Source organism: Tamandua tetradactyla, chromosome 9, assembly GCF_023851605.1.
Source record: "Tamandua tetradactyla isolate mTamTet1 chromosome 9, mTamTet1.pri, whole genome shotgun sequence".
NCBI classification, from domain to species: domain Eukaryota; kingdom Metazoa; phylum Chordata; class Mammalia; order Pilosa; family Myrmecophagidae; genus Tamandua; species Tamandua tetradactyla.
Genome location: NC_135335.1, coordinates 35,395,047 through 35,420,586, shown reverse-complemented (window position 1 = coordinate 35,420,586; position 25,540 = coordinate 35,395,047). Strand labels below are relative to the sequence as shown.

Sequence of the window (25,540 nt, the reverse complement as noted above, 5' to 3'; positions counted from 1 at the left end):
CTAACTATATGTGTATTTTAATGGAAAGCAAGTATTTCTTGTTACCATTCATATTCATCAAGTTCACTGGTAACTAGAAGTAACAGGTTTGATTTTTTTGAGAAGACAAGGGAAATAAAATTGAATTCTCTGCTGAAGCAGAAATGACCTTTCTGGTACCATGAGTGACCAGACAAATCAATTTTCAGAGAAACTAGAGTCATTCAGTACCAACTATCAAGAAGGAGGATTCACAGAAATCCCTTTCTCTCAGTAGTGTCATCTCTAACAGAAGCTTCCCATATATCCACACAAACACAAAAGCAGAGAAATAACATAGTAACTGGGCATGATGGAAGAATATGGAAAAAGAAGGGTCAAATAACAACCACAAAGCAGTAATAAATGTAGAAAATTTAAAGGAAGATGAAACTAAGAGATATAAGGGTAGCCCAATTGCCATGATTATCGAGATCACATGTAAAGAAGAGACAGAGGGGATGGTATGGGGTGAGATTTTTTTATAAAGGAAAGCATTAATTTTTTATTTGCATTTCTGCAAATATATCAAATCAAATTGTATTAATGTACAGAAGTTGCTAGAAGGGACAAAACATTGTGTAGGTGGTTCATTACGTTTATATTCTTCCTCAACTTTTTGTTTGGTAGGCTTTAAAAATCCCTATACTGCCAAATACCTTGAACAACCCAAGTCACTATCAAAAAAACATTATGGTGCTTATATTCTAGTGATACAGGACTCCTTGCCACCAAGTAACAACCGTGAGGCCATAAATTTGCTGCATATGAGTTCACTGTTCAGTTCAAGGCTACAGAGTTAAAAGGAACAGGAATGCGAATCAATTAATTTGTTTCCTGCTGACTACTCTCAGAAGACCTTTTTACCCTATTTCATGAACACACAGTTCTTGGCATCATGGCACTGCTGTCCACATTTTTTCATGCCTATTTCTCCATGTCCTGGCTTCTTCATAACTCAAGAACATAAACAAAGAAACAGAGTTAGAGATATCTGTCTCTCAATACTACCTTTCTACTTTCTGAATTCTTTGTTTCCAAACTAGGCAAGTGAGGAGCAGCCCCAAGAATGGAAAATTTCACTGTCTTTCTCCCAAATCCTTTGTGGTCCCACTGAAATCTTGCCATCCACTGTGGTTTCTTTCCCTTTTTTTGATTTGTGCATTGCTTTTGTTTTGTTTTTCTCTTTTCCTTTGGGAGAACCAAGAAAGAAACCCTTAATCTTTATTAATGACTGCCTTGGTCTCTATTGGAGAATTTCTGAGACTCCATGAGGGTAAAACTTTTGCCTATCGCATATATATTTAATTATCCTTATCTTCCCTCATGAATCTGTCTAGCATACTAGCAGTTACTGAATTATTTCCACTATGCAAAGCACTGAGCTCCTCAGAGAAAAGGGGCTATGTAATCAAGATAATCCAGTAATAGTGTATATCAACTGATCTCTTGCAGCACTGGGCTATTTAGACCCTGAGAAGATGAGAGGATGTAAAAACATCAGGGTGATAGTGAAGAAGGGGTTTGTTTCTTCCTTATTTGTACTGTATTACTGAATAATATGATCTGTGTTGTTGCTGTTGGAACGAAAATTTATCCCATGAGATTAAAAGATAACATGAATAAAGGAATGGTGTCAAGGTTAGTTAATAATCTACTTGATCTATTACTACAAAGATATTAGGAATTTATTACTCAGCAAATCTGTTTCTTCAAGCATTGAAAAAGAAAATCAAGTGGCTTCTGTTTGCTCATTTTTAAAATGGAGAATATCATACACTTAAAATGTTAGTAGTTAGCTTCATTGATATTTCACTAGCATTTCTCATCACTTATTTTCAAATAATCCTCCATGATGACTGATTACAAGGAAATGCGAGCATTCCTAGAAAAAAACTAGAAATAGGGTATCAATTTCCAGGACAAGGTTTGCAAAGGATGTCTTCATAGTTGTAAAACTCAAGTAACAGAATAATAATGAACTCCAGAATTTCCAAAAACAAGACATCCCTTAATCATACTAGCTACTATATACTCACCAAGCATGAAGCCCTAAAAAAAAAAAAAAAATAAAAGCTACACTGACCTTTAAGCATAAGATTGTAACATAAAAATTCTGAAAACAATCTACCTACATATTACCTATAAAATGTATCCTGGCACTTAAATACCTGTAGCTATCATCTAGATTATTGGTGTGATATCAGCACAAACAAGAAAAATAGCCAAAATTTTGAAATTTACTAAAAATTTCTATACATTGAAAGGAAATCTTTAAGGCTACTTTTCAATATATGTTAAATATTATGGAAGGTCAAATGCCGTTCCCAAAATACCAAAAACAGGAATGATGTAATAATTAACAGTATAAAATTGCTAACAGTTAAGAAGGCAAACACTAAAATAATTCAATGATGTCAAAAGTTTTTTTCAGGACTATGCTATTTTCTTCTTCAGACAATAAATTTCAAATAAATAATAACTGTCGCTCCATTTATTAAAAAAAACTCCAAATAACTATATTAAGATTACTGGTTTAACACAAATAAGTTCAACTGCAAGCCAAAAGTGCTTTAGTAAAAAGGAAATGTTGGCTTCTCTTTTATTTAGTCACCTTCTCTGAAAAGTAAATTTCTTATATGTAAAGCTGAAGAACTGGAGAAAAGGGGAAGGAAGAAAGCACACATAGGAGAAAGGGAAAAGGGGGAGAAAGAGTGAAAGGGAGGAGGGGATAAAAAAAGAAGCCACCTACAGACCAGGCATTTCAGCTAATTTTGTTACAGTCTCAGAATTTTCAACAATTAATTATCTACTACAGTTTCATCAAAGACATAATATACCATTAGTTCACACACAGGAAAAAAGTTGCCCTGTATTAATATCAGTAATAAGTGGAAAAAATACGCTTAAAATTTTTTTTGATAGATGTGGTGACCAAAGCTATTCGTCTAGTCATGAGCCAAGTTAATTTCACTAACTATAAAGAACTGGGTACTTGCCTTCATCACTCTTCCTCAAATACTTCTAAGATGTACAGGGGTCCTTGTAGGAGAAGCTGAAAAGCAAATATTAAGAATTAAAATGGAAGAAACTTAGAGAGTGGTAACTTACCTCTTACAGATAACTAGAAAAACACTGAAAGAATACACAACAAATGCTTGGTAAGATAAAAGTAATTTTTTCCTAGTAGTTTTCAGTATTTTCTAAATTTTAACAAATGTTATGAAGAAAAACTGTAATCAAGGAAAGAATACTTTGGAGAAAAGAACATTAACTTGTCAGCACTTTAAAAAGGTTAAGTGGCACACGTCATAAGTAGCAATGAATATATGATACAGAATTAGGAATGGACATTCCATTATTTTTAATCTTAAGATAGCATGAAATACAAATACAAGAAAACAACAATTTTATAAGCAAATATTTTTCAAGTAGGTTCTAATTTTCTATCTGCAATTTCATATTCAGGGGCACTCCAAAAACCATATCTATCAGGTACAACTGAAAACCAAGTTGCACTGAAATTCATATTTCCTGGAAAATTAGCTTCTGATGGCAATTACTATGGAAACAATTTAATTAGGTGAGTATTTTTTGAGAATCTGGTAGGTGCCCAGTGTTAAACAGTAAAGCCCTTGAACAACTCATAATCTAAGATGGAAAAAAAAGATCTACCTACTTGAAATTTAGGAAAACAGTACAAAACAGAACAATGATAAAATGAGTGAGGAAATCTGCAGTTACCATCAGAAGATCGATTAGGATTGGATTTGTTTGAGGAAAACTGAAGAGGCTTTAACTGAGCCTTGGAGGATGAGAAGATGAATAAATGAAAAGAAAGATGGGGGCCAAGATTTCCAGTCAGAAAGAAGAGTAAACACTACATATTCACGGGCTAGTAAAGAGGCCATATACTGTACTGGCAGATACACATTTCTGAGTAGGGGAATTAAGACTAGATAGGGCCTTGTGGGTATGTAAAATGCACTGGAAGAAGTAAAGACTAGAAGCTAAGAGATTATTTAAGGGACTTGGAATCCTCTTGAAAAAAAGGTGATAAGAGCTGAGACCAGAGATGTGGTTGGGAATAAGTCATAACAAGGTAAATTGAAAGGAATGAATTTCAAAAAAGTACTAAAGAATTCCTCAGATCACCTTGAGAAATGCTAAAAAAGCATCTAATAAACAGATCTTGGTATAGGCATTGATACTTCATGGTTATCAACTGGATTTTTACTTACGAGTATAACCATCCAGTTCATCCTTCTGCATCTTATTTCAACAACAATAAAATGTCATGTACACGTAATTTAGCTTAAAAGACTTCTGATGCTTTTAGCAAATTTCATGTGCCTCCCCTCCCTCTATACTCTGTGTGAAAGCTACTTCCTTATATTCAGTCTTGGTAAGATGTCCCTTTTCCCTCTGGACCTAAAAGAGTCCAGTAGACAATATACTGTTATTTTTGTTTTCTTGGATGTTTCTCTCTCTCTTTTCAGCCCCACCCGGCGTAATATAATTTCATCTTTCCCTTTCTCTTAAACCTCATTTAAACCATTGTAAAATGGAAAAATTTATTTTTACTGCCCAAAAAGGCTTATCTATTTTTCCTCTGATCCCTTTGAAATCCTCTTCCTAAAGTTCTTAGTAAATATCTTATTATGACCATTGTTTCTGATTCATGGCCATATTTTCATGCTAGCAACAATTCTTTCTTTACACTTATAATAAAAATAACATTCAACCAGTTTTCTTACTGCTTCTTGTAGTTTTTGTGATGGCAGAGGCTTTTCAATCTACTAACAAATGCTTAATTTTTCCTAAATAATTATCTGGATGAACCAGCCTTACTCCATATCCTAACACCAGAGAGACACTATTTCTTTTTCCATAAAACAGCAAGGAATGACCAGTAATTAAAAAGAGAACTGACTATATTAAAGTAATATTATGTGTTGTGGGGTTTTGAAAGTATAGAAAATGAAAATGCACAATAAGAGCATATATTTAGAGTTACAGAGTTCTAAGGTTTCTGCACTGTCCAAAAAGAGGGTAAAAGAACCACATAACCTACTACAGAGTGATAAGTAAAAAAACTTTTGTACTGATTTATATAAAAAGTAAAGGGTAGAACCACGCGTACAGTATGCTACTATTTTTAGAAGAATGAATATATCTGGAAATGAATGACTGGTAGGTAACTGGGTGACCGGGAGAAGTGGGTAACTGGTAGGCAGATGTGCAAGAGGATTCACTTTACATTACATAGTAAACTTTTGACCTTATGACTATACTACCTATCGACAAATTAAACTTGCACATTTAAAAAAGAAACAAAATACATGTTATACTCTCTAGACAAACATTAAACAAATATTAAGAATATGTAACTACTATGCTAATAGAAGGGAATAAAAACAAATTAAAATACCCAAATAAATCCCCCCAAAAAGGGAGAGAAAGCAAGATCACAAAATAAGCATAACACAGAAAAAGCAAAAGCAAAATGTTGAATGTAAATCCAAACACATGAGTAATTACATTAAATGTAATCAGACCAATTATTCCATTTAAAAGAAAAAATTTATTTTACTAAATAAAAAATGAAACCCAGGTAATATGGAGCTTACAAGAATCACACTGAAAATATGAAGGCAGAGAATAGTTAAAAGTAAAAAGAAGGGAAAAGGGCAGGCCACAGTGGCTCAACAGGTAGAGTTCTCGCCTGCTGTGCTGGAGACCCGGTTCGATTCCCGGTGCCTGCCCAAGCAAAAAAAAAGAGAAAAGAAGGGGAAAGGTAATACAAACAAGCTAAAAGAAAGCTGCTCTGTTAATAGCATTCAAGGCCGAAGGAAAGCATTAAACAGTTATACTTGATATTATAAAGGGATCAATTCATCAAAAAAATATAAAATTTTAAATTTGTATGCATGAAATAATATAGCCTCAAACAATATAAAGCAAAGCAAAATTTAGCAGCATAACAAGAAATGCAAAAATGCATTATAATAGGGAGCTTTTTAACAGCTTTCACTGTTGCTGTTAGAACAAATGACAAAGAAAAAAAAGTAAAAATGTAAATTTGAACAGCATGACTAACAAATTGGACCTAACAGACATTTACATAACACTGTACCCATAACTGCAGAATAAATATCTTTCAAACACAAAGAGATCACTGACCATATGGTGAGCCCTAAGGCAAGCCTCAATAACTCTAAACGGACTGAAATGAACAGATTATATTCTCTGATCACAACGTGGATTCCTAAAATTCAGGAAGCTAGTGTGGGAGAAATCAATTTTTTTCTCCTGCCTGTTTCTTGGTAATCCAGCATGGGTACAGCAACAGCTGAGGCTAGACAGGAACTTAAAACTTGAGGAAAGGAAATCTTTCTCTCTTAAAGTATGCAAGTAGGAAGAGTAAAGCAGAAACGTTGAGGAACTGTGAAAGCCCGAATGTAGACTAGCAGGAGTGTGAAGTCCCTAGGGGTTGCAGTCATAGGAGAGTTTCCACCCTCTTACAGACTTTTTCTTCCAGAAAGCCTAGTAAAAGGCAACAGGGAGAATCTGGAGAAAATACCTCATCCCTGCCTCCCAACTCTGGTGTCGGCTTGGGGAGGGGAAAAGTACCCAATGACAAATCACCTCAGACCATTTTCCCTATCTCCCTTAAGGAACAAAAGGCTTAATCTACAGGGAGAAATTTATCAAAGCCTATAATCTGACAACAGTTAGGGAAGTACAGTTAGGGAAAGGGTGGAAAGGCTGTCACCATTTTCCACACATATCCATTTTAACTACCTCACCAAAATAACAAGAACCTTAATCTTTAGGGGGAAAAGGGCTTAAAAACCTTAGCTCCACTCTTGAAGATGGGGCAGAAAAATCTATAAAGGCCACCCCACCCCAAGACATGCCTAAATCTGAATTAGAATATCACATAACTCCCTCACTCTCCGCAACAAAAATAACAAGATTTCAAATAAAATTGACAGTGAAATATAGCGAGGAGAGCTGCAAGAGACAAACTCTCTCCAGGAAACATCACAAAGGGAAAACCTAAAGCCAGGCAGGAAATAAGAACAAGGTATCATTATAGGAATTTGAAGCCTCTGGTCCCCAAAGCAACAACAAATGTCAACTCTGGTAACCACAGCCACAAAAACTCCAACCATAGCTTAAGGACTACCAAAAAGAAACTTGTGATTTTCTCCAAGCATGTCAAATAGCATCTTCTGTTCTACGTAACATGGTCTTCAAAACAATTCAATGATAAATACCAAAGGAAAGGAAAACCACCCCACAACCTGAAGAAACAAATCAATCATCAGAGCCAGATTCATATATGACACAGATTATGGAAACATGATTAATATGTTAAAGGCTCTAATGGAAAAGGTAGACAACATGCAATATAACAAAGAATCAAATGGAAATGTCAGAAATTACAAAAAGAAATAAATAATGTTTTTGATAAACTTATCAATAGACTTAAAACAGCTGAGGAGAACTCCCAGGATGAGATGGAACCCAGCTCATGGGGTTGAGAATGACCAAAAGGCAGGAGGGAGAGAGAAATGAGACAAAATAAACTTTCAGTAGCTGAGAGATTTCAAACAGAGCTGAGAAGTTGTCCTGGAGGTTAATCTTATGCATTATATAAATATCCCATTTTAGTTTATGGTATACTGGAATAGCTGGAGGGAAGTAACTGAAACTGTCGAGCTGTGTTCCAGTAGCCTTGATTCTTGTAGACCGCTTTTACAGTATGACTGTATTTCTGTGAAAACCTTGTGTCTGATGCTTCTTTTATCCAGGGTATGGACAGATGAGTAAAAAATAAGGATAAAAATAATTAAGTAATTGGGGGGATAAAGGGTAAAATAAATTGGGCAGATGGAAATACTAGTGGTCAATGAGAGGGAGGGGTAAGGGGTATCGGTGTATGAGTTTTTTCTTTTTGTTTTTTATTTCTTTTTCTGGAGTGATGCAAATATTCTAAAAAATAATCATGGTGATGAATACACAACTATGTGATGACATTGTGAGCCACTGATTGTATACCACATATGGACTGTATGAGTGTGAAGATTTGCCAATAAAAAAAAAAAAAGCTGAGGAAAGAGTCAACGAACTTGAAGAGAGGTCAAGACACACTACCCAAACTGAAATGTAAAGAAGGAAAAAAGTAAGAAAAATAAAAACCAGAATAGGGAATCCAAGAGCTGTGGAACAATATCAAATAACCTAACACAAACCTGAAATCAGGAAGGAGAAGAAAGAATGGAGCAGAAGAACTATTTGAAGAAATAATGGCTGAGAACTTTCTAAAATTAGAGACAAGACACCAAACTACAGATCTAAGAAGCTCAGAGAACACCAAACAGGATAAATCCACCCGACCCCACCACCAAAAAAACAAAATACCTGGGTATATCATACTCACACTGCTGAAAAACAAAGACATAGAGAAAATCTTGATGGCAGCCGGAAGGCAGGGAGCAGGGGGCATACACACAAACATATATTAGCGACAGAGGAACAAAGATAAGACTTCGGTAAACTTCCATTAGAAACCTTGCAAGTAAGAAGACAGTGGAGTCATAACTTTATGAAGCATTAAAAGAAAAAAAAAAAAGCCAAATCAGTATTCTATATCCAATAAAAATATCCCTAATAAGTGAAGAAAAAAATAAAGACCTTCCCAAACAAAAACAGATAGACATTGCCAACAAACCAACCTTATATGAAATATTAAAGGGAGTTATTTATGCTGGAGATTCTTGGACTACACAATGAAAAATGAAGATAAATGAAAAGGAATAAACAAAAGTAAACTATAATCTTTTTTTCATATTTTTAATTGCTCTAAAAGATAAATGTTTATAATAAAAACAGTAACAATATATTGAGTTTATAACATATCTAAAAGTAAAATGTATGACAACAATGGCACCAAGGGAAGGAAGAGAGGAATTGGGAACATACTATAGTATGGTATTTAACACAACAGGTGAAGTGGTAGAAGGACTCAGATTATTTTAAAATATATACTATAAATTCAAAGACAACCACTAAAAAGCTTTTAAAGAGAGGTATATATGAGTAAATAAAAAAGCATAATTTACTCATAGAGTTAACAGAGTAGATAAAATAAAAAAATGCTCAACTAACACTAGAGAAGGCAGAGAAGAAAAAATGAGACAAATAAATAGAACAGAAAACAGCTAGCAAAGTAGGTAGCTGAATCAACTACATTAATAATCACTTTAAATGTGAACGGTCTAAACATATAAGCTAAAAGACAGAGATTTATCAGATTGGATAAAAAAGCAAGACCAAACTATATGTGGCCTATGAGAAGCCCACTAAATAAAGATTGACACAAGGAAAAAAATAAAACAATGGAGAAGGATATACCATGCAAACATTAACCAAAATAAAGGTAGTGGAGAAATATTAATTTCAGATTAAGTATACTTCAGAACAAGAAAGACTGTCAAGGATAAAGAGCAGAATTTCATAGTCATCAATTCTCCAAGAAGACATAGTCCTAAATATGTATGCCTCAAAAATTGGAGCTTCTGGGCGGGCCGCGGTGGCTCAGCGGGCAAAGTGCTTGCCTGCCATGCCGGAGGACCTCGGTTCGATTCCCGGCCCCAGCCCATGTAAAAAAAAAAAAAAAACAAACAAACAAAATACAATAAAACAAGAAAATGTTTAAAGATGTTTCCCTTTCTTCCTCCCTTCCTTCCTTCTCTCTGTCTTTCCTTCCCTTCCTCCCTCTCTCTTTAAAAAAAAAAAAAAAAAAAAAAAATTGGAGCTTCAAAGTACATGAGGCAAAAAAAAAACAACCCAGATATATTTACATATGTGTTTTATATATATACATGTAACAGAAGAAATAGATAAATCCACAGTTATAGCTGTAAACATTCAATGTACATCTTTCAGTAATGTACATCTTTCAGTAAAACAACTAGGTAGAAATCAGTAACAATACAGATGATCTAAACAGCACTGTCACCCAACTTCACCTACACTGACATCTGGAGAACATGCCACCCAACAGTAGCAGAATTCCTTTCACATGGAACTTTCATGAAGACAGACCATATTCTGGGCCTTGATACAAACCATAAATATACAAAAAATAAATAAAATAATACAAAGTGCATTTTCAGACCAAAATGAAACTACACTAAAATCAGTAACAAAAAACATTGGGGAAAATCTTCCAAATATTTGGATATTAAACTTCTAAATAATCCATGGATGGGTAAAAGAGGAGGCTGAAAGGAAAATTTTAAAATATTTTCAAGTAAGCATAAATGGAAGTACAATACATCAATGTTTGTGGGATATAGCTAAAAGAGTGCTTAGAGGGAAAGATTTCACTTTAAATGGATAAATTAGAAAAGAAGAAAGATGTAAAATCAATACCCTTGTGCTACCCTAGGAAACTGTAAAAAGAAGAGCAAATTAAACCTCAAGCAAACAGAAGGAAGAAAATAATAAAAATTAGAGAAGAAATCAATGAAACTGATAACAGAAAACACGATGGAGGAAAACCAATGAATCCAAAAGTTGGTACTGTGAAAAAGATTAAAATTGATAAATTTCTAGCCAAGATAATCAAGAAAGAAAGAGAAGATATAAATGATCAACACCAGGAATGAGAAGGGACACCATGACTGATGCAACAGATATTAAAAGGATAATAAAAAGACTACTACAGATTCTTCTGTGCCCATCAATTTACAAGCTTAAATAAAATGAAGGTTTAGTTATAAGCCTTCAAAAAAGGAAACTCCAGACCCAGACAGTTTTACTGGTTAAGTCTACCAACAGTTAAGGCAGAAATAACAATCCTACACAATTTCCTACAAAAAAGGAGAACATTTCCCATCTAATTTTACGTGGCCAGCATTACTCTAATACCAAAACCAGACAAAGATGTTACATAAAAACTACAGACCAATACTTCAAATGAATGTACGTGCAAAAACTCTCAACAAAATATTAACAAACAGAAAACAGCACTGTATAAAAAGGATAATAAATCAAGACAAAATAGGGCTCATCCCAGGGTGAAATGATGATTAAATATTTGAAAATCAATCAATGTAACTGACCTATTATTAATAGTCTAAATAATAAAAAACATGATTATAACAATAGACGCAGAAAAAGCATTCAACTGAACTCAACATCTATTTATGATAACCATTCTCAAAAAACTAAGATAACTTTCTTAGCCTAATTAAGGTTATCTATGAAAAAATCACAGCTATCATCTCATACTTAATCTTGAGTTACCAAATGCTTTTGCCTATGATCTGGAGAACAAGGAAAGGATGGCCTCTCTGACTACTCCTATTTCACATTGTATTAGGCTTAGCTAGCACAATAACGCAAGGGGGAAAAACAGATATGATCAGAAAGGAAGAAATAAAACCATCTTCATTTGTAGACAAAATGATTGTTCAGACAGAAAATACAAAAATCTACAATAAGACTGGGAATGAATAAGCAATTCTAACAGGGTTGCAAATACAAGTGCAATATACAAAATTCAAATGCCATTCCTACGTACCAGGAATGAATAACAAGAAGCTGAAATTTAAAACAATACCAATTAAAATAGCACTAATACACTGAAGAATTTAGGTTTAAATCTAACTATATATATATATATATATATATATATATATATATAGGCTCTATATGTGGAAAACTATAAAACTGATAAAATTAAATAAAGATGTAAAAACTTAGAGAGACATTACATGTTCATAAAGTAGATGATGCAATATTGTTAGAATGTCAATTCTCCCCTATTTTATCTATAAATTCAAAATAATACAAATCAAAATCCCAGTAAGACCTCAGAAAAGCCATGTTCTTTAATCTTCATTCAATATTGCTGGATGAGTTTTTTTATTGTTTCCATGGAGATGTAACCAACCCAATTGTGGGTGGTACTTTTTGATTAGGTGGTTTCCATGGAGATGTGTCCCCATCCATTCAAGGTGGGCGTACTTACAGGGGTCCTTTAAGAGGGGACCATTTTGGAAAAAGCTTCAGAGCCCATGGAGGTGAGAGAGCCCAAACAGCCAGAGACCTTTGGAGAAAGAAAATGCCCCTGGGGAAGCCAGGAGAGAAAGCTAGCAGAGGTCATCATGTATCTTTCCAGCCAAGAGAGGTGTCTGGAAGCCAAAGACCACAGTAGATGCCAGCCACCTGCATTCCCAGCTGACAGACGTGTTCCAAATGCATCAGCCTTTCTTCGCTGATGGCACCTTCTTGCTGGTGCCTTAATTTGAACATTTTCAAGGCCTTAGAGCTGTAAACTTACAACTTAATAAATTCCCCTTTTTAAAAGCCATTCCAGATGAGAGTCAGGGCAAGAGGGCAGCTTAGTGAAGCGTGGAATTTAGTCTGTCCTCAAGACAAGCTAGTAAATAGCCAGGAACAGTAAAGAACAACTGCTGGGGCGACATAGTGACCGGACACACAGTACACACCGGTCTGCACAAGCTGGATCGGCTGAGACCCCACACAGAATGTAAGTCCTCAAAGTTGCAGAGGCTGGCACCCCTCCCCCATGGGCAAGGCAGTCTGGTCACCCAAGGGGAAAGGAAACAGACTTTACTAGCAGCAAGGGCTTAGCTCAACCAAGATCCAATTGCAGAATTAATTAATAAATTCTGACTACTGAAAATAGGTCCCCAGCTCAGATAAACCTGGTATATGTGATAAAGGCATTAGGAGTTTTTACCCCTGCAGAGAGGAGGAAGGGATGATGAGGATGAAAAAACAAAAAACAGAGGCTGTTTTAGTTGGACAGCACAAAATACCTGAAAAGAACAGATCCTAAAAGGGGGGGGGGGCACAAAGAGCCTGGAGAAACACAGAGCCACATAACATCTTAAGCTCTTGATTGACAAATCTGAGGAGCAGGGGTCCTACTTTGAAAAGTATTTTTTTTTTTGGCTTTGTTTCTAGTACTTAACAGCTCATCAGAAATAACTGCAAAGTTTCTCAGACACCAGCACTGTGGCAGAGAAGGTTGGAATTAAGCTTGTCTGAGAGACAAAGTAACTAGTCAGGTGAAAGGAGAAAATTCACTAAAGGCTGTACCCTCCCAAAGAGAAAGTTGGGCCCAGCTCAAGTGAAACCCCTCCCTCAAGGAATTCAGGCCAAAGGGACTGGAAAACTGAAGCAATTAAAGCCAACCTACAACCTCCCCTCTGTCACACCCATGCCCACAGCAGGGAGAGTCTGCTGAAGTTAAAGGCACCACACCACTTTACTCAGGTGGGAAGCTCTGGGAAGACAGGTACCACACACTGGGTAGCATAAGAAAAAACAGAGTCTAGAGACTTCATAGGAAAGTCTGTCCACCTATTGGGTCTCACCCTCAGGGAAAACCAACGCAGACAACACTTTCCTCCTGAGAGGACGCCAGTAGAGTCTAGGAAAATCTGACTGTGGTCTATAATTTATAAGTAGACCCACCTAAAACAAACAAACAAACAAAGTCTCCATATAGGCAGGGCAAGAAACAGAAAAATAAGAACTGAAAAATACTGATCAATTAAACAGAACCTATGCTTCGGGGTTAGAATAAGTTAAACTGAATGTCAAAGAACACATGGAGAACAAAGCCATCCAGAAAGAAAATCCTAGGTAAAAGAGTGAAAACAACCTCCAGAATAAACTAATAAAGGAAATCAAATGCCTAGACACCAGCAAAAAAATAACAACTCAGACTAGTAAAATCAAAGATATGGCCTAGTCAAAGGAACAAACCAACAAAACAAATGAGATACAAGAGTTGAAACAACTAATTCAAGATGTTTGAACAGACATGGAAAGTATCATCAAAAATCAAATCAATGAGTTGAGGGAGGATATAGAGAAGGTATTGGGTAAACAAAAAGAAGAAATTGAAAGTATGGAAAAACACATCGCAGAACTTATGGGAACGAAATAACAATAGAAGAGATGAAGAAAAAACAAACAACAGAAACCTACAATGATAGATTTGAAGAGGCAGAAGAAAGGATTGGTGAACTAGAGGCCTAACATCTGAAATCCGACCCACAAAAGACAATATTGGGAAAACATAAGCAGGGTTCCAGGGATCCGAATGGGAAAATGAAGCACTTGAATATACATGTGAGTGTCCCAGAAGGAAAAGAGAAGGGAAAAGGAGGAGAAAGACCAATGGAGGAAATTATCACTAAATTTCCCATCTCTTATGAAACACATAAAATTGCAGATTCAAATTACAGAAGAAGTGCCGCGTACCCCAAACAGAATACCTCCAGACAGACCTATTTCAAGACACTTACTAGTCAGACTGTCAGGTGTCAAAGAGAAAGAAAAAATTTTGAAAGCAGTAAGAGAAAAGCAACCCATCACATACAAAGGATGGCCAATAAGACTTTGTGTGGCTTTCTCAGCAGAAACAATGGAAGTGAGAAGGCACTGGTATGATACATTTAACATTCTAAAGAGAAAAACTGCCAACAAAGAATTCTATATCAAGCAAAACTGTCTTTGGAAAATGAGGGGGAAATTAAAACATTTTCAGACAAACAATCACCGAGAGAATCTGTGACCAAGAGACCTGCTCTGCAAGATATACTAAAGTGAGCACTACAGGCAGATAGGAAAAGGTAAGAGAGAGAGGTCTGGAGAACAGTACAGAAATGAAGACTATCAGAAAGAGTAAAAAGAGAGAAAAAATTAGATATGATAATAAAATCGAAAAGGCAAGATGGTGGAAGAAAGCACTGCCTTTACAGTAATAACACTAAATATTAATAGATTAAATTACCCAATCAAAGGCCACAGATTGTCAGAATGGATTAAAAAAACAGGACCCATCTATATGTTGTCTATAGGAGACTCATTTTATATCCAAAGGACAAAAACAGATTGAAAGTGAAAAGTTAGAAAAATATTTTTCAAGCAAACAGCAATCAGAAAAGAGTAAGAGTAGTTATACTAATATTCAACAAACTAGACTTCAATTATCAAACAAGTAAGAGGCAAAGTACACTATGTATTAATAAAACGAAAAAATCAACAAGAAGACAAAACGATTGCAATTATTTATGCACAGAGCCAGAGTGTTCCAAAAAACAAGAAGTAAACACTGAAAACACTAAAAGGAAAAATAAACACTTCTAACATAATAGTTGGCGACTTCAGTTTCCTGCTATCATCAATGGATAGAACATCTAGACAGAGGATGAATAAAGAAACAGAGAATTTGAATAATACAATAAACGAACTAGACTTAACAGATACTTACAGAACATTAAACCCCACACAAAAGAATACACCTTTTTCTCAAGTGTTCATAGATTCTCAAGGATAGACCATAGGCTGGGTCACAAAGCAAGTGTCAATAAATTTAAAAAGATTGAAATCAGATAAAACACTTTCTTGGATCATGATGGAATGAAGTTGGAACTCAATAACAGGCGCACAGGGCCAGAAAATTCACAAATACATGAAGGGTAAAACAACACACTCTTAAACAACCAGTGGGTCAAGGAAGAAATAAAAGAAACATCAGTAAGTAATTCGAGGCAAATGAAAACGAAAACACAACATTTCAAAATTTATGGGATGCAGCAAAGGCAGTGCTAAGAGGGAAATTTATTCCCCTAAATGCCTTTATCAAAAAAGAAGAGAAGACTTCCGGAGAAGATGGCGGCTTAGTAAGACACGCGGATATTAGTTCCTCCTCCAGAACAGCTACTAGGGGAGTAGAAATGATACAGAACAGCTCCTGGAGCCACAACAGAGATCAAAAAGACAGCGTACCCCATCCTGGAACGGCTGACTGACTGGGAGAACCCGCTCCGGTGAGATCGCCGAGGGGCGTGGACTTCCCCAGGCCGGGGCGGCAAGCGGCCGGTGTCCCTCCCTTCGTCCTTCCCAGGCCAGCTGGGAGAAGTGGACAGGCGGTCCCCTCAAGCCGCAGCGGCTGGTGAACCCCCCACCACGCGCGGCCCCCCGGACCAACTGGGAGAATTGGATCGGAGATCCCCCGGCTGCGGAGAACGGTGACCGGGATCCCTTCCAGACACGTGACTTCCTGGTCCGGCTGGGAACGGTGCACTCTCGCGGGTCGCGGCAGCTGGCGCCCTCCCGCCATGCTTAGCGCCCCGGGCCAACAAGGAGATTCGGACGGGCGCTCTTCCGGGCTGCGGCGGCTGGTGACCCTTCCCGCATTCGGATCCCCGGGCCGGCTGGCACTATTCCAAGCCACTTCGGCTGGCAAACTTCCCCCACGGCGAGAGTTTTCCAAAGTTAAAGGACCCACAGCACTTTTTACTGGTGGGACCTGGAGACAAACGGGTGCCACGAGCGCCACCTACTGGGTAGGATAAGAAAAACGGAACCCAGAGATTTCACAGAAAAATCTACCAACCTGTTAGGTCCAACACACAGGGAAATCTGACTAAATGCCCATACGCCAGCAGAAAATAACGGACCACGCTCAGAAGATTGAAAATATGGCCCAGTCAAAGGAACAAACCAATAGTTCAAATGAGATACAGGAGCTGAGACAACTAATGCTGAATATATGAACAGAAATGGAAAACCTCTTCAAAAATGAAATCGATAAATTGATGGAGGACATGAAGAAGACATGGGCTGAACAAAAAGAAGAAATTGAAAAACTGAAAAAACAAATCACAGAGCTTATGGAAGTGAAGGATAAAGCAGAAAAGATGGAAAAAACAATGGATACCTACAATGATAGATTTAAAGAGAAAGAAGATAGAATTAGTGATTTGGAGGAAGGAACATCTGAAGTCCAAAAAGAAACAGAAACTATAGGGAAAAGAATGGAAAAATTTGAACAGGGGATCAGGGAACTGAAGGACAATATGAACCGCACAAATATACGTGTTGTGGGTGTCCCAGAAGGAGAAGAGAAGGGAAAAGGAGGAGAAAAACTAATGGAAGAAATTATCATTGAAAATTTCCCAACTCTTATGAAAGACCTAAAGTTACAGATCCAAGAAGTGCAGCACACCCCAAAGAGAACAGACCCAAATAGGCGTTCTCCAAGACAGTAACTAGTTAGAATGTCAGAGGTCAAAGAGAAAGAGAGGATCTTGAAAGCAGCAAGAGAAAAACAATCCATCACATACAAGGGAAACCCAATAAGACTATGTGCAGATTTCTCAGCAGAAACCATGGAAGCTAGAAGACAGTGGGATGATATATTTAAATTACTAAAAGAGAAAAACTGCCAACCAAGACTCCTATATCCAGCAAAATTGTCCTTCAAAAATGAGGGAGAAATTAAAACATTCTCAGACAAAAAGTCACTGAGAGAATTTGTGACCAAGAGACCAGCTCTGCAAGAAATACTAAAGGGAGCACTAGAGTCAGATACGAAAAGACAGAAGAGACAGGTATGGAGAAGAGTGTAGAAAGAAGGAAAATCAGATATGATATATATAATACAAAAGGCAAAATGGTAGAGGAAAATATTATCCAAACAGTAATAACACTAAATGTTAATGGACTGAATTTCCCAATCGAAAGATATAGACTGGCAGAATGGATTAAAAAACAGGATCCTTCTATATGCTGTCTACAGGAAACACATCTTAGACCCAAAGATAAACATAGGTTGAAAGTGAACGGTTGGGAAAAGATATTTCATGCAAATAACAACCAGAAAAGAGCAGGAGTAGCTATACTAATATCCAACAAATTAGATTTCAAATGTAAAACAGTGAAAAGAGACAAAGAAGGACACTATCTACTATTAAAAGGAACAATTAAACAAGAAGTCATAACAATCATAAATATTTATGCACCAAACCAGAATGCCCCAAAATACGTGAGGAATACACTGCAAACGCTGAAAAGGGAAATAGACACATATACCATAATAGTTGGAGACTTCAATTCACCACTCTCATCAATGGACAGAACATCTAGACAGAGGATCAATAAAGAAATAGAGAATCTGAATATTACTATAAATGAGCTAGACTTAACAGACATTTATAGGACATTACATCCCACAACACCAGGATACACCTTTTTCTCAAGTGCTCATGGATCATTCTCAAAGATAGACCATATGCTGGGTCACAAAGCAAGTCTTAACAAATTTAAAAAGATTGAAATCATACACAACACTTTCTCGGATCATAAAGGAATGAAGTTGGAAATCAATAATAGGCGGAGTGCCAGAAAATTCACAAATACGTGGAGGCTCAACAACACACTCTTAAACAACGAATGGGTCAAAGAAGAAATTGCAAGAGAAATTAGTAAATACCTCGAGGCGAATGAAAACGAAAACACAACATATCAAAACCTATGGGACGCAGCAAAGGCAGTGCTAAGAGGGAAATTTATTGCCCTAAATGCCTGTATCAGAAAAGAAGAAAAGGCAAAAATGCAGGAATTCACTGTCCACTTGGAAGAACTGGAGAAAGAACAGCAAACTAATCCCAAAGCAAGCAAAAGGAAAGAAATAACAAAGATTAGAGCAGAAATAAATGAAATTGAAAACATGAAAACAATAGAGAAAATCAATAAGACCAGAAGTTGGTTCTATGAGAAAATCAATAAGATTGATGGACCCTTAGCAAGGTTGACAAAGAGAAGAAAAGAGAGGATGCAAATAAATAAAATCAGAAATGGAAGAGGAGACATAATCACCAACCCCGCAGAAATAAAGGAGGTAATGAGAGTATATGAGCAACTATATGTTAATAAACTAGACAATGCAGATGAAATGGACAACTTCCTAGAAAGAGATGAACAACCGACATTGACTCAAGAAGAAATAGATGACCTCAGCAAACCAATCACAAGTAAAGAGATTGAATCAGTCATCAAGAAGCTCCCAAAACAGAAAAGTCCAGGACCAAATGGCTTCACCTGTGAATTCAACGAAACATTCAAGAAAGAATTACTATCAATTCTGTTCAAACTCTTCAAAAAAACTGAAGAGCGGGCAAGGCTACCTAACTCATTCTATAAAGCCAACATCATCCTCATACCAAAGCCAGACAAAGACACTACAAGAAAAGATTTAAAAGAATCATACAAAAAAACCAAGTGGGATTTATTCCAAGTACGCAAGAATGGTTCAACATAAGAAAATCAATTAATACACCATATTACCAAATCAAAGGAGGAAAACCACATGATCATCTTGATTGATGCAGAAAAAGCATTTGACAAAATTCAACATCATTTCTTGATGAAAACACTTCAAAGGATAGGAATAGAAGGGAACTTCCTCAATATGATAAAGGAAATATGTGAAAAACCCACAGCTAACATTATCTTCAATAGGGAAAGACAGAAAGCTTTCTCCCTAAGATCAGGAACAAGACAAGGATGTCTGCTATCACCATTCTTATTCAACACTGTGTTGGAAGTTCTGGCCAGAGCAATTAGACAAGACAAAGAAATACAAGGCATGCAAATTGGAAAGGAAGAAGTAAAACTCTCACTGTTTGCAAATAATATGATTCTATATGTCGAAAGCCCTGAAAAATCCACAGAAGAGCTACTAGAACTAACAAATGGGTACAGCAAAGTGGCAGGGTATAAGATCAATGCAAAAATCAGTAGTGCTTCTATACACTAGTAATGAGCAATCTGAGGAGGAAATCAAGAAAAAAATACATTTACAACAGCAACCAAAAGAATCAAATATTTCGGAATAAATTCAACTAAGGATACAAAAGACATACACAGGAAACTACAAGAAATTCCTAAAAAAAAAAAAAATCACAGAAGACTTAAATAAATGGAAAGGCATACCATGTTCATAATGTATGACTAAATATAGTTAAGATGTCAATTCTAAATAAATTTGGTAGATTGAAATGCTAGTGATCAATGAAAGGGAGGGGTAAGGGGTATGGTATATATGAAATTTTTTTATATTTTCTTTTTAATTCTTTTTCTGAATTAATGCAAATGTTCTATGAAATGATCATGATGATGAATATACAACTATGTGATAAAAAAAGAATGTTCATTTTGTATGTTGATTTATTTTATTAATAAAAATTTAAAAAATTAAAAAAGCAAAAATAAGTTTGTATTTATATGTTGTTTTGGTTTGATCACAAAAAATAAATTAAACAAAAAATCTTTACATTCCTGCATGATGTCCCTGTAAACCTACAACTGCTCTAATAAAAAAAAATTAAAAAAAAAAAAGATGTCAGATCTACCTAAATTGATTTGTAGGTTCAATGCAATACCAATTAAAATTCCAAAAACTTAATTTGCAGAAACAGAAAACCAATAACCACATTTATTAGGAAGGGCAGGGTGTCACAGATAGCTAAAAATATCTTGAAAAATGAAGTCAAATTGCCCTTTAAAATTGAGGGAGAGATTAAAGCTTTCACAGGCAAAATAGTCCTGAAAGAATTTGTCAATAAGAGACCAGCCTTACAAGAACTACTAAAAGGAGTTCTGCCAGCTGAAAAAAAAAAAAGACAGGAGAGGGAGGTCTGGAGAAGGGCAAAGAATTGAAGAGTACCACTAAGGGTAATTTAAAGAATTAAATTTCTTTAAATTTAAAGAATCAAGAAACGCTGTTTCAGTAATAACTTTGAATGTTAACTGGCTAAACTTAGCAATTAAAAGATACAAATCGGCAGAGTGGATTAAGAAACATAACCAAGCTATACACTGCTTATAAGAGACTCATCTTAGACACAAGGATACAAACAGACTGAAAGTGAAAGGAGAGAAAAAGATCTTCCATGCAAGTTGTAACCAAAAGAAGGCAGGAGTAGCTATACTAATATCAAACAAAATGAACTTTAAATGTAAAGACCTCATAAGAGACAAAGAAGGACACTATATACTAATTAAAGGGTCAATTCACCAAGAAGATATAACAATTATAAATGTTTATGCTCCCAATCAAGGAGCTCCAAAGTACATGAGACAGACATTGGCAAAATTGAAGGGAGTGATAGATGTTTCCACAATAATAGTAGACTTCAATACACCACTCTCCTCTATAGACAGAACAGATGGACAGAAGATCAACAAGGAAACAGAGAAGTTAAATAACTCAATAAATGAATTAGACCTAACAGACATATAGGTCATTGCACCCTGTTCTAGTTTGCTAGCTGCCGGAATGCAACATAGTAGAGATGGATCGATTTCCAGTAAAAATTTATTTTGTTAGTTCTTCAGAGGAAAGGCAGCTAACTTTCAACTGAGGTTCTTTCTTACTTGGGAAAGCACAGAATGATCTCTGTTGGCTTTCTCTCCAGACCTCTGGGTTCCAACAACTTTCCCCACGGTGATTCCTTTCTGAATCTCCAAAGGCCTGGGCTGAGCTGTGAGTGCTGAGATGAGGTATGCTGAGCTGCTTGGGCTATGCTACATTAAGCAATCTCATTTAAGCACTAGCCAATTAAATCAAACATCATTCATTGCAGCAAATATGCCTCCTAGCCGACTACAGATATAATCAGCAACAGATGAGGTTCACACGCCATTGGCTCATGTCCACAGCAATAGATCTAGGCACCTTCATCTGGCCAAGTTGAGAATTGAATCTAACTACCACACACCCCAAAGCACAAGGTTATACATTCTTCTCTAGTGCTCATGAGACATTCTTCATGACAGATCATATGCTGGGGCACAAACCAGGTCTTTATACATTTAAAAATATTGAAATTATTCAAAGCATTTTCTCTGATTACAGTGGGATCAAGTTGGATTTCAATAACCACCAAAGAATGAGAATATTCACCAATATATGGAGATTAAATAACACACTCTTAAACAAGCAGTGAGTCAAAGAAGAAATTGCTAGAGAAATCAGCAGCTATCTGGAGATGAATGAAAATGAGAATACAACTTATAAGAACTTATGGTTGTGGCAAAGGCTGTGCTGAGAGAGAAATTTATTGCCGTAAATGCCTATATTGAAAAACAAGAAAGAGCAAACATAGAGGACTCAACAGCAAACCTGGAGAAAACTGAGAAAGAAAAGCAAAAACGCTAAAGTAAATAGAAGAAGAGAAATAAGAAAGATTAAAGCAGAGATAAATGAATGGGAGAACAATAGAAAGAACCAATAAAACCAAAAGTTGGTTCTCTGAGAAAATCATTAAAATTGATGGGCCACTACCAAGACTGACAAATAATAAAAGACAGAGGATGCAAATAAACAAAATCAGAAATGAGAAGGGGTGCATTACAACAGAGCCTGAAGAAATAAAAGAAATCATGAGGATACTATGAACAACTACATGCCAACAAACTAGACAACTTAGATGAGACAGACAAATTCCTGGAGACACACAAATAAGCTACACTGACTCAGGAAGAAATAGAAGATCTCAACAAATCAATCATAAATAAAGAGATTCAGTCATCAAGTCTGCCTACAAAGAAAAGCCCAGGGCCAGATGGCTTCACAGGGGAATTTTATCAAACATTCCAGAAAGAACTAACCAATCCTGCTCAAACTTTTCCAAAAAATTGAGGAAAAAGGAACTCTACGTAACTCATTTTATGAAGATAATGCCATTTTAATACCCAAACCGGGTAAAGATGCTATAAGAAAAGAAAACTACAGGCCAATCTCCCTAATAAACAGATGCAAAAATTCTCAACAAAATACTAGCAAATCCAATCCAACAGCACATTAAAAGAATTATACACCATGACCAAGTGGGATTTAACCCAGGAATACAAGGATGGTTCAACAGAAAAAAATCAATTAATGTAACACAGCTCATTAACAAATCAAAAGGGAAAAATCACATGATCATCTTGATTGATGCTGAAAAAGCATTTGACAAATTTCAGCATTCTTTTCTGATAAAAACACCCCAAATGATAGGAATCAAAGGTAACTACCTCAATATGTTAAAGGGAATATATGAAATACCGACAATCAGTATCGGACTCAATGGAGAGAGACTGAAAGCCTTCCCCCTAAGATCAGGTACAAGACAAGGATACCTACTGTCACCACTATTCTTCAACATTTTGCTCGAAGTTCTAGCTAGAGGAATTAGGCAGGACAAAGAAATAAAAGGCATCCAAATTGGAAAGGAAGAAGTGAAACTCTCATTATTTGAAGGTGATATGATACTATACTGGGAAGATCCTGAGAAATCTAAAGCAAAGTTACTTGAGCTGATAAATTCAGCACAGTGGTGGGATATAAAATTGATGTGCAAAAATCAGTAACATTTCTATACACAAGTAATGACCTAGCTGAGGAGTCAGTTAAGGAAAAAAAATCCATTCAAAATAGCAACTAAAATAATCAAATACTTGGGAATGAACTTAACTAGGGATGTAAAGGACTTGTACACAGAAAACTACACAACACTGCTAAAAGAATTCAAAGGAGATCTAAATAGCTGGAAAGACATTCCCTGCTTATGGACAGGAAGGTTAAATATAGATAAGATGTCAATTCTCCCCATATTGATGTACAGGTTTAACACAGCACCAGTCAAAATTCCAACAACCTACTTTGAAACTTTGGAAAAGGTCACTACTAAATTTATCTGGAAGGGAAAGAGACCCCGAATAGCTAAAAGCCTCCTAAAAAAGAACAAAGTGGGAGGATTAACACTCCCTGACTTTAAAACCTATTATAAAGCCACAGTGGTCAAAACAGCATGGTACAGGCACATCGAATTGAATTGAGAGTACAGAAATAAACCACCAAATGTATGGTCAACTGATTTTTGATAAAGCACCCAAATCCTCTGAACTGGGACAAAATAGTCTTTCCAATAATTGGGCATGGAAGAACTAGATATCAATAGCCAAGAGAATGAAAGAGGACCCCTATCTTACATGCTGCACAAAAATTAACTCAAAGTGTGCCAAACATCTAAATATAAGAACTAGCACCACAAAGCTTCTAAGAAGAAAATGTAGGGAAACATCTTCAAGACCTAGTAATAGGAATTAGCTTCCTAAACTTCATACCCAAAGCACAAGCAACAAAAGAAAAAATAGGTAAATGGGACGCCTCAAAATCAAAGGCTTCTGCACCTCAAAAGACTTTGTCAAAAAGGTGAAGAGGCAGTCAACTCAATGGGAGAAAATATTTGGAAATCACATATCAGACAAAGGTTTGATTTCCTGCATATATAAAGAAATCATACAACTCAACAACAAAAGAACAAACAACCCAACTATTAAATGGGCTAAAGATATGAATAGGCACTTTTCTGAAGAACAAATACAAATTGCTCAAAAACACATGAAGTGATGCTCATTTTCACTAGCTATAAGGGAAATGCAGATCAAGACTACAATGAGATACCACCTCACACCTATAAGAATGGCTGCTATTAAACAATCAGGCAACTATAAATGTTGGAGAGGAAGTGGAGAAACTGGGACACTTATGCACTGCTGGTGGGAATGTACAAGGGTGTAGCCACTATGGAAGACTATTTGGTGGTTCCTTAGGAAACTAAATATCAAGCTGCCCTATGACCCAGCAATAGGACTACTTGGTATATACCCAGAAAAGCTGAAAGCAATGATACAAACAGACATTTGCACACGGATGTTCATAGTGGCATTATTCGCATTTGCCAAAAGATAGAAAGAAACCAAATGCCCATCAACAGACAAGTGGATCAATGAAATGTGGTATAGACATACGATGGAACGTTATGCAGCAGTAAGACAAAATGATGCCTTGAAGCACATGACAAGATAGATGAGCCTTGAGGACATAATGCTGAGTGAAATTAGCCAGACACAAATGGACAGCTACTGTATGATTCCACTTTTATGACCAGCATAAAGGTATAATCAGGGACTTATAATACAGAATACAGGGGACTTAGAGATACAGAGAAGCTAAAGATGGGTGAACTGTTAGCTAACGAGGTTGAACTTTAATGTAAGAGAATAGACAAGAGTGAAGGTGATTCTCTAGTGGGTCTAGAAATAATATTACTATATTGAAGATGAACAGAGATTGAAAGGGATTTTATAGACCTACATGTCCTACTGACTCACGCTAGAAATATGAATGAGTTCTTGTAAGAATTACTTCAAAGTTAAGATTCTTGTTTAAAGACTGTTTAAGTCCAGAGTACAGAGGGAAAACTGCTATTGCATGCTATGAGCTATGTTCAAAAGGAAGCCATCAGCACTACCACGGCAACAGCAGAGGTAAATAATGGGGTGAGGGACAACAGTTAGGAGGAGGTTTAGATTTTCTATTTGGTGAGGGTGTGTTTATTGGTTTTCCATCTCTTGGAAACAACGAAATTATCTAAAATTGAGAATGTTGATGGACCATAGACTTTGGGCCCTCTACATGATTCCCAATAAATGTAGGTGACTGAAGGATTCACTGACAGAGAAGTAGAATGGCGAATGATGGTGTATACATATGAATGAAGACTGTGCAGCTACAAAAAGGAACAGAGTCGTGAGGTATGCAATGATGTGAATGAACATGTGGGAC

At 36.2% G+C, this 25,540-nt stretch overlaps 1 protein-coding gene across 17 annotated transcripts in view; it reads right to left on the bottom strand.

Moving 5' to 3' along the window:
• TMCC1 (transmembrane and coiled-coil domain family 1) overlaps positions 1–25,540 on the bottom strand; it is a 390,104-nt gene that overhangs the window by 219,947 nt on the left and 144,617 nt on the right. For all 17 annotated transcript variants that reach the window (XM_077116458.1, XM_077116460.1, XM_077116461.1 and 14 more), the window contains one exon: positions 3,018–3,073. The gene's annotated coding sequence lies outside the window, so the exon portion shown is untranslated. The remainder of the gene's footprint in view (positions 1–3,017; positions 3,074–25,540) is intronic.